The sequence below is a fragment of the Podarcis bocagei genome (genome assembly GCF_964188305.1).
Source record: "Podarcis bocagei genome assembly, chromosome: 8".
NCBI lineage: Eukaryota > Metazoa > Chordata > Lepidosauria > Squamata > Lacertidae > Podarcis > Podarcis bocagei.
In genome coordinates, this window is record NC_138133.1 from 54,177,219 (window position 1) to 54,187,350 (window position 10,132).

Below are 10,132 nucleotides of genomic sequence, written 5' to 3' on the forward strand. Positions count from 1 at the left end.
TCAACCATTCCTACTCTGTTTGCAGCATATACCTTTTCCAGTTGACCCAGGCTCAAGGTAAACAGGCAATGCTTCTTGCTTTGCACACTGAAAATGAGCTATCCCAGAATCCTCAAATGAAACATGTAGGAAAAAGAGACGTTTTAGCAATGTTATCCTTGTATCATCGTCTTCCAGTCTCCCTTGCTGGGCATTCAACCATAGTGTATTTCAGTCAGGATATTTGGAAAGGGAGGGGAAGATAAGTTGAATATGACCCAACCAATTATTTCTTCATCCGCCTCAATTTGTGTAATGTAAAAAACAAAAAAAACACAAACAATTTTTGTTGGTTTTTAAACAAATACAAATACATTAACAATTACCATTAAACCCTTATCCAGCAGTACATCTAATAATGTTTGTTCTTTCCATTGACTTTAGACATAAGCTCACACATTCAGTGTTCAAACCTCTCCTCTGAGAAGACTGAGCAGCTGGTATAATCAGGCCTTGATTTTTGTCATTAACAGAGTTAAAGAAAGAGCTCCACATTTCTTGGAAAGTGTCTCTATTTGTTATGCCTTTAATTGCCCTCCTGTCTGGTGAGATGTTAAGACATCACTGTATCTCAGATATTATTTTCCCATATGTTCAGGGGAATTTCTTCCATTGCTTGTCACGGCTAAAAATTGGCTGCTGTTTCTTAAATGCTAAAAGAACTAAGTCAGCATGAGTCAGCGGCCTACAATGACTCATGCAACCTTTCACCAAATTGTACCTGTGTATATAGAGTGGTCAATGTTAGTGTTGGGTGTGGGTTGGTTGGTTGGTTGGTTGGTAGCTGGTTGAGTTTGGTGTGTGTAAAAGCTGTCAGTCGTGGTTGGAGAAGAAGACTTTTTAAGAATAAAAGCAGCAATACTCTGCAAGAATACTCTTTCTCAAAGACTCTTTTGTGCCAACTAAGGTCTGAGGACTAGGCAAAGGAGTAAAAAGGAGGTCAGAACCTTTTATTTTTCAAACACTGACAGGTTATGGGCCCAGTGTTTCTGAGCGTGTGCAGAGTGCAAAACAACTGACAGCATCTGAGCAGGGAGCTGGTGAGTCCTGGTGGTGTATGGAGCCAGTGGCTGTGTGTTGGAGGAGTTGGTGGCAAGCTGTAACTGTCTGCAGCGACACTGGAGAGGCTATGATCTGAGGATCAGGAAAGCACTCAGTGTCAGCTACTGGAACAGTTTGAACTGCTAGAGGACCACAGTAGGCAACTCACACAGCGGCTACACCAGTTGCAGAGGCAGGCAGGACCTGAGGGTCGACAGAGGCAGCAGCTAGAAGCCGGTGAGTGCCACCCAGGACCGTCCAGTCGGACTCTAAAGAGAGAGTCAGGAGAGATTGCTGGAGGCCCCACAGAAGGGGCTCAGCAAGCACCAGCAGAGATGGCAGATTTCCAGTCCTCCCAAGTCATGAATCTTGGGGGAGGCATTCCTTTTGAACTTCTCTGAGAAAGCAACTGGCTGAGTTGGTTGATAAAAATGCAGCAGTTGCTAAGAGATGGTTTGTGGGACTGTGTTGAAACTGAGGTTTCGAGCCGGGACTCGGCTGAGAAAAGATGGCTGAATGAAAGGGCTCATGCCCAAATTATGCTGTGTTTGAGCAACTCTGTTATTGCATGTAGCAAATGCCAGCACAGTGTTTGAGTGCTAGAATTAATTAAGGACAATGCATGTCAGAGAAACTGCTGGAACTATAATTTCTCTGACCAGAAGGCCGTTCAGGACTGTTATGAAAGAAGGTGAGAGTTTGGCAACTCATCTTCAAACGCTGAAATCTGTTTCTTCAACTACAGCAGAGAGGTAAGTGTTATGATGAGACTGACCAAACATACATTATCCTTTCAAGTTTGCCTGAAACTGATTGCCCGTGATTAACAGCAAGGAGAGTATGTGTCCCCGAGGTCTGACCCTTGAGTATGTTGTCGTAAGATTGACCAAAGAAGCTGAAAGAAGGTCACATAGACAGGCTGAACACCAAGGGCGGAGAAGTTGCACCTGAGGGGGCCAGCGCCAGAATCTGCCAATGGAGCAACACCAAGGTTTGGACTTGGCCATGGCAGTGAGGAGGTGCTATAGATGCAGCCAACCCGGGCATCTCCAATGTCAATGCAGGGCAAAACCTCCAGGAGACGGCATGGAGCAGAGACAGCAATCGATGCAGAAACGTAAGCAGAAGGGGTTCTCTTCAGGGAAGAAGAACATGCATTCTGCTCAACTTGTGTCTGCATTTTTTCGAGAGGAGAGGAAGATACCTCCAGGAACATGGTTGCTGGACTCTGGCAGCAGCAGGAGCCAACAGTTGGGAGGACTTTAAGACCCTGGGGAAGCCAGCCGATGGAAAAGACTCAATTTATCTTGCTGATGGTCGTAGAAGCCAGGGAATATGTTTCCTGCAGTGTTTGAACAGTGTTTCTCTACCAGAGACTCTGTTTGTCAGCAGTTTGGACTATTGTTTACTGTCTGTAAGCTGTTTGATTAATGCAAGGTATAGTGTTAAGTTCATAGAATCATAGAATCATAGAGTTGGAAGAGACCACAAGGGCCATCGAGTCCAACCCCTTGCCAAGCAGGAAACACCATCAGAGCACTCCTGACATATGGTTGTCAAGCCTCTGCTTAAAGACCTCCAAAGAAGGAGACTCCACCACACTCCTTAGCAGCAAATTCCACTGTCAAACAGCTCTTACTGTCAGGAAGTTCTTCCTAATGTTTAGGTGGAATCTTCTTTCTTGTAGTTTGGATCCATTGCTCCGTGTCCGCTTCTCTGGAGCAGCAGAAAACAACCTTTCTCCCTCCTCTATGTGACATCCTTTTATATATTTGAACATGGCTATCATATCACCCCTTAACCTCCTCTTCTCCAGGCTAAACATGCCCAGCTCCCTTAGCCGTTCCTCATAAGGCATCGTTTCCAGGCCTTTGATCATTTTGGTTGCCCTCCTCTGGACACGTTCCAGTTTGTCAATGTCCTTCTTGAACTGTGGTGCCCAGAACTGGACACAGTGCTCCAGGTGAGGTCTGACCAGAGCAGAATACAGTGGCACTATTACTTCCCTTGATCTAGATGCTATACTCCTATTGATGCAGCCCAGAATTGCATTGGCTTTTTTAGCTGCCGCGTCACACTGTTGGCTCATGTCAAGTTTGTGGTCAACCAAGACTCCTAGATCCTTTTCACATGTACTGCTCTCAAGCCAGGTGTCACCCATCTTGTATTTGTGCCTCTCATTTTTATTTTTATTTTGCCCAAGTGCAGTACTTTACATTTCTCCCTGTTAAAATTCATCTTGTTTGTTTTTGCCCAGTTCTCTAATCTGTCAAGGTCGTTTTGAAGTGTGATCCTGTCCTCTGGGGTGTTAGCCACCCCTCCCAGTTTGGTGTCATCTGCAAATTTTATCAGGATGCCCTTGAGTCCATCATCCAAGTCGTTGATAAAGACGTTGAATAAGACCCCACTAGTCACTCTTCTCCAGGATGAAGAGGAACCATTGATGAGCACCCTTTGGGTTCGGTCATGCAGGGTGGTTGTCTGATAAAGAATGGAACTCAGGTATGTGGCCATGAAAAGATTGAAATGGGCTGTATGTAATGCAGGACAAGTCTCTTAAAGCAGCCCAGATGGTTCAGGAGAATTTGTCAGTTCATAAGGGGTGTGTACATGAACTGCATAGAAAACTGGGTCATGCAAATTTTTGTGTGCTTTCTGAGATGCAAAAGGTGTGCAAGAATCTAAAGGCAAGAATCCCGACACAAACACATTGAGTTTCTTTTGCCATCTCTTTAACTGAAGTGGATAGATGGGAATAGGCAAAACTTGAAAAAGAAAAAGGAATTTAGGTAACACTGAAATTTTAACTACGGGTATTTGCCCAAGCCAGCTAAGGCTGAGATGTATCCATTTCCTAAGTTCTTGTTGAATTTATTCAGTCCCCTATATTTCTACATCCCAGTTGTCTTGTATCTGCAGTAAGGCTAATATCTAAGTACTTAAATTCTCCATGCATTATGACAAATGGAGAGTTAACTAGTAACTAGTCTCTCATAAAAAGGTAAAGGTACCCCCTCCCCGTACGGGCCAGTCTTGACAGACTCTAGGGTTGTGCGCTCATCTCACTCTATAGGCCGGGAGCCAGAGCTGTCCGCAGACACTTCCGGGTCACGTGGCCAGCATGACAAGCTGCTTCTGGCGAGCCAGCACAGCACACGGAATGCCGTTTACCTTAGTAAACGTCTCTCATAGTGTCGTCTAAATTGATAGGAAGGAGGGCAAATTTAGAATAGTCAATTTGCAATCCTGCTACCCTGTGATACCTTTCTAACTGTTGCTTAAGTGGCTCAAGGGCTGTTATTGGTTTTTCCAGAAATAAGAGGGTGTCATCTGCAAACATATTCACTTTGTGTACCTCATCCCACAGGGTGACCCCCTCTATAGAAGTGTCTTTCTGTAGTTGGATGGCTAGTACCTCTATGACCAATGCAGACAACAATGGTGACAGAGAGCAGCCGTGTCAGTGCCGCTTGAGAGATCTATAGCCTGAGCATCAAAGCCATTGATTGAAATGATTGCCTTTGGGGGGGCCACCAGGTGGTGCGTTGGAAGATGGCCGACAATAACATCTCTCTGACCCATACGAGGTAATTAAGGGGCTGCTATGGGAAGTATGCAGTCTTCCTCCCCAGGAAATGGGGGGCTGCCTTGCCAGCAGTGTTCACAATGCACCCCCTGATCCGAGAGATGGGGGTGCTGAACACTTGGCACGAGCCCTCGGTGAAGTCAGATCTTTCTGACGCCGATTCCAATTAGCGCGTGCTGGTTAGCTTCAGCTCGGAATTATAATTGGAAACTTATGATTGGAATGAAGCTGAAGCACATACATCAAGTAATGTTCGAGGATAAGACTGCTGATTAATGGATCTCTGTGACCGGGAATGACGGATGGATAAGTAAATCTTCTGATGAATCACTACTAGGAGACTGTATGTTTGGAATGAAGGGGGGGTGGAGGAAAAAACTTTTTTTTTCTTTGCACGATGTGATATTAATAACCCTTCACCCCAGATAGAAATAAGATCGTTGCGTTTTTATTAATCACAAGCAGGAATTCAAGAATTGTGTGGAATGGATTATAACAGGAGAGAGGATTGGTGAACGGTGAGAAAGAGGAAAATTTTTATGACGCAGTTAAAAAATGGCGTCTCGCCAAGACAGGCTTGCCGGAGAAAGAAGGACAGGGGGAGGAGAATCAGGATCGTTCGAAAGAGAAGGAATGTTGGAACGCAAGCTTGACCTGACAGAGCCTCCTGATTCATTTGATTTATTTGGCAAGCCTGAGAAAAGTAAAGGACAGACCAAAGATTAATTTTTTATGGAAGCGTTGAACAGAGGCTGTCCCTGAGTGATATGATCTTTGAAGAGTACAAAACCCACACAGAGGATGCCTGTTTTCAATCTGCTTGTGAAAATTATCAGAGATCGCAAAGAAAGGAATATATGATAACAACAAGAAGAGAAAGAAAGTAATAAAGGACTATCTAGATTGAACTGGATAGAACTGTCTAATTAAATCAGTAATATAAGTGATGTTTGGACTCGTTCGGAGTTTTGGACTCGTGCGGAGCTTGATGTATGGGTACCCCCAACAAAAATTAAAATTTGGCTGTATAATTTGGAACTAATGTGATTTGGATAATGTGATGTGATTGGCCTGTTAATAAAAATTATTTTTTTAAAAAAAATGAAATGATTGCCTTTGATTTGTAGTTTAGTTACTTAATGAGGTGCAAGAACTTAGATCCAAATTTCAATTTGTTTAGCAGGCATGTCAAAAACAATGAATCAATTCTATCCAAAGCCTTATAGGCATGAAGAGAGAGTAATATACCAGCGCTTCTCTTTCTATTCAGCTCACGTATAACCTTTAATGCTCTTCTTGAGAACACCTGAGATGCTTCTCGCTGGCAGGAACCCCATTTGATCTGGATTTATGTATTGAGTTATAAACATGTTTGCCGCTTGACCATTATTGCTGTGAACAACTTTGCATCTGCATGGATGAGAGTGATTGGCCTACTGTATATGACTCTACTCTCGTAGGGTGTTTCCCTGGTTTCAGAAGTTATATCAGTTTTTAAGAATGCCACATTTGTGGTATATCCCCCTGTTCTAGGATTGAATTGTACACTTCAATTAGACATGGGGCAAGCTCATTGCAAAAGCTTAATAAAATTCTCCTGTAAAGTCATCCAATCCCAGAGACTTTCCAGATTTTAAATTGTTAATTGCCTCTAGGACTTCTTCCTGAGAGATGGATTGGTTTAGGTGCTGTCTGTGCTCATCTGTCAGTAGCTGAAAATCTACATCTGAAAGGTAATCATCTATTAATTTTTGGGGTGGGTTGTCAGATCAGTACAGAGAAGCATAATATCCTCTGAATATATTGCTGATCTCCATTGTGTCATTACATATCACCCCTTCAGGGTTGCAGATCACAGTAAATAGATTACTAGTTCTACAGTTTTTGACAGTAGTTGAGATGCTTTGTTGCCAAATTTTTGTTTTTGTTACTTTTCTTTCTATTTGTTTATAAAGACCTGCTTTATGGGGTTCAGATATTGGAGCAATCTATTATAAACATAAAGGAAATGTCATTGTTTTAATACACCTGCTTTTTAGGCATTACTCTTTCAGATGTAACATTATTTCATATTTCAATTAAACACTCACCTTCCACTCTGTGATTCTGGCTCTACTAGTGTAAGTTCCCCAAAAGGGGCATTCTGGGAGTCCTGCAGGATAGGGAAATACAGTACTTGTACCTCTTCCAAACCTAGGACCTTCTGCATGCACAGCAAGTGTTGAGCTACTGAGCTAGCCACCCTTCAAAATATTTCAGATACAATCCAGCACAATTCTGTGCATGTTAACTTAGCTTTAATTACATAATTATTGAAGTTTTCTGTTACAGACACATGATCATAAACATTACAATTGTTTTATACAGACTAGTTAGCTTTGTAACGCTTATCAAATCGTTCTAAAAGAGCTCCTGATATATTTCCAGGCTGTTTCTGGTGTCTATCCTGAAGATTTTCAATTGCAGTCTTGGTCTGTTGAAAGAAAAAGAAAAAACTACATTATGGGTATTGCAATCACCTGCCTCCACTCCAAGCCAGCTGCTCTCTCTTCCCCAGTGTGCACCCTGGTGCCATGTGCCTTGGCCATACTCCACATCCACAGCAACAGTGGCAGGGGGCCATGGCTGGCTGGCCATGGCAGGGCACACGAGGGCAGCCCTGAGCTCTCCCAGCATGGGTGCCCGTCAGCATGCCCCGCACCCCTCGACATTGCCACTGCCACCTGTGCACTGCCTGGCTGAGAGGGAGGGAGGGCAAGGAAGGAAAGTGCCTAGGGGGGGAGGGGCCACTGCTCCCCAAGCCCCAAACTTGCTGCATCTGTGCAAGGTGGTGCTAGCAGTCCTCTCCAGCCTCCACTGCAAGGAGCAGCCGAAGACAACTGAGGCAGTGAGAGGCTGAGAGGCAGCCGAGACACGAGCCAAGCCATGTGCCTCCAGGGCTCCGTTCACCCTCTGCACAGTCTCTCTCTCTCTCTCTCTCTCTCTCCAACTATATAGAGCTAATTGGGTTTTCTGCAGGACTTTTTTCCAGGGGGACATCACTGGAACTCAGTTCCAGCACCTCTCAGGTGGATGCCATTGTTATTCTAAGAGAAAGAAGGAGGTGTACATGGTGAGTTCTGGCCATAGCTGTCAAGTGTCCCTTATTTGAAGGGACAGTCCCTTATTCCAGCGCCATGTCCCGCTGCCGTCCCTTATTGATGGATATCCCTTAAATGTCCCTTAAATGATGTCCCTTAAATTTCAAAGGAAGCAGCTCCTCTCCCTCCCTCCCTGCCAGCCAGGGAGGAGGGAGGCTCCAACTGTGTTGCTTGGCTGTGTTGCTCACCCAATAAGAAGTCTAAGAAAGACTGGGGGTGGAGCTTGCATGCCTTGTGTGTGGCTAAATGCAAGCTGAGGGGGTTTGTGAATGCTGGACGCCATTTTGCTGCACGTGCTGCTGCAAACTTTGCAGTGCAAAGCCAGGCCAGGGAGCCATCTTAAGTTGAGGCTGCATAGGCCTTGTGGTGCATGTGATTCAGATTCTATTCAGTTGAACCTCTGGTTACAAGGTTGGTTGGACAGTGTTCTCGAAGCTACCAGCATGTTTGACCAGAGTGCAGGAGGACAGAAAGACTGGAGTGCCTGGAACAGGCGAGGCCGCAGGTCCCTTATTTTGGCTGCTGGTCCCTTATTTTCAAGGCTGCTGGTCCCTTATTTTCAAATCTGTAAGTTGACAGCTATGGTTCCGGCACCTCTTTTCCTAGAAAAATAACACTAGTTCCAAAGACTTTTCAGGAGATAAAAATGCAGTAGTCTTGGGGCATGGTCCCTGGTTACCAAAATGGAAAGGATTTCTAGGGCCAGTACTATCTGGTTTTGGTTCCTGGAGGTGGAGGCAAACAGCATTTCCTCATACCTGGCAGCAGACTTGTTATCCCACATCACATCCCCAGAAAGAGGCCCTTTGTAGTGCACCCCAGGATACTTCCAGCCTTCTGCTCACCATTCTCCCCACCATCCCTCTCACCCTATTCATACGCATGTGCCTTGGAGGCCCTGGCCCAAACATCATGCACTGTAAAGGCTTCTTTCCTTAAGGCCTACAAAGGGGTGACTACACAGGGCAAGCTGATTGTACACAAGTCAGCAGAAGCAATATCAAGCAAGAAGATCCTATCTCAAGAACGTATTGCACCTTTCTTGAAGGTGGATGGTGTAAGTAGCTTGTTCCTTGACTTGTACATTCAGTTAAAGGTAGAAGGGAGCTATCAGCAAAGGGATATACCATACTTCTCACAATTACTTCCTTTGATACTTCAGCAAAAACTGACTTTATCTGATCCATTATTCTACTCTGCAATGCTTGTTATACATGTCACCCCACTTCATGTTTTATTGCAAATGACAGGCTGCATCTATCTAGTTAAAGGCTGTATATATCTCTTCCAGAATCTTCATAGAGATGGCACACCCATCAGAATCTCTTTAAATATTACATAAAGGGATGCATCACAAGAGGGCTAAAAATTAGCTGATGAAAAAGCGCACCAGACAAGACTTCTGCTGGTCCCACGGATGTAAAGGCAATTTAGGCTTATCAGGAACGTAAGTAAAAAGTTTGTGTTTCATAGACTTATAGAGTTGGAAGGAACCCCAAGGAATCTCCGTACACAGACCCCCATCAAACTGGAAACCATACCAGACCCTGCTAAGCTTTGCAAATGTGCTAGCAGTTGTGTTATTTGTCCATCCGTGAACAGGGGTCAGGGGTGTGTGTGTGTGTGTGTGTGTGTGTGTGTGTGTGTGTGAAAACCAGTTGTGTGGAAACTTTAGCCTGTTTACAATCTGTCATCTTAAAACCCAGGGGGTCACAACACCACTCTGAACTGGTTTGGGAGTCTTTTCTTTCTAGAAGACCTTTCCCCTCCTGACTGAGATGAAACTCAAATAGATTGTGATCTCCTGGCACTGCCTCAGCCTCCTGGACTTTAGGCTTAATACTCTCACAGGACGCTACACACTGTCCTTCTCATTAAGCTCAGAAACTCCTTTCTCTAGCTTTAGATATTTTCCTCAAAGTGGATGTTTCTACCCAGAACCAACTGTCTCTCTCCCTTAAGCCATCACCCGCTCTGCCTCTCAAACTAAACCCTCTCTCAAAAACTGCTCCTTTTATTCTCTCTCCCAAAGTGCTGCTCCACTTTTGGCTTGCTGTCTTGGTAGCCAGTCAGAGAGAGGCTCCACCCCACTGGTGGAATTCTGAGGCATTGCACAACCAGATTCTGGTCTGGCTCTGCTGTCTGTCACACAGCCCTTCATCCGAAGAACTCGGGGCAATAGTTCTCAAGGTTAAGATACAAAATTAAAGCACAAAATAAATAGTCAAAACAAAACAATTACCTCCTCTCCCACAATCACATTTAAAAGGCCATATAATATTAATCAGCCAAAGGCCTGGTTGAAAAGGAACATTTTTGCATGACA

General features: G+C 44.5%; 1 long non-coding RNA gene across 1 annotated transcript; it reads right to left on the reverse strand.

Moving 5' to 3' along the window:
* Positions 1 to 3,564: 3,564 nt before the first annotated feature.
* On the reverse strand, positions 3,565 to 5,992 carry LOC308593145. Its single transcript, XR_014010780.1, has 3 exons — positions 5,781 to 5,992; positions 4,252 to 4,599; positions 3,565 to 4,056 (listed from the first exon to the last, which is right to left on the reverse strand). It is a non-coding gene; the product is annotated as an uncharacterized lncRNA (long non-coding RNA).
* Positions 5,993 to 10,132: the final 4,140 nt, after the last annotated feature.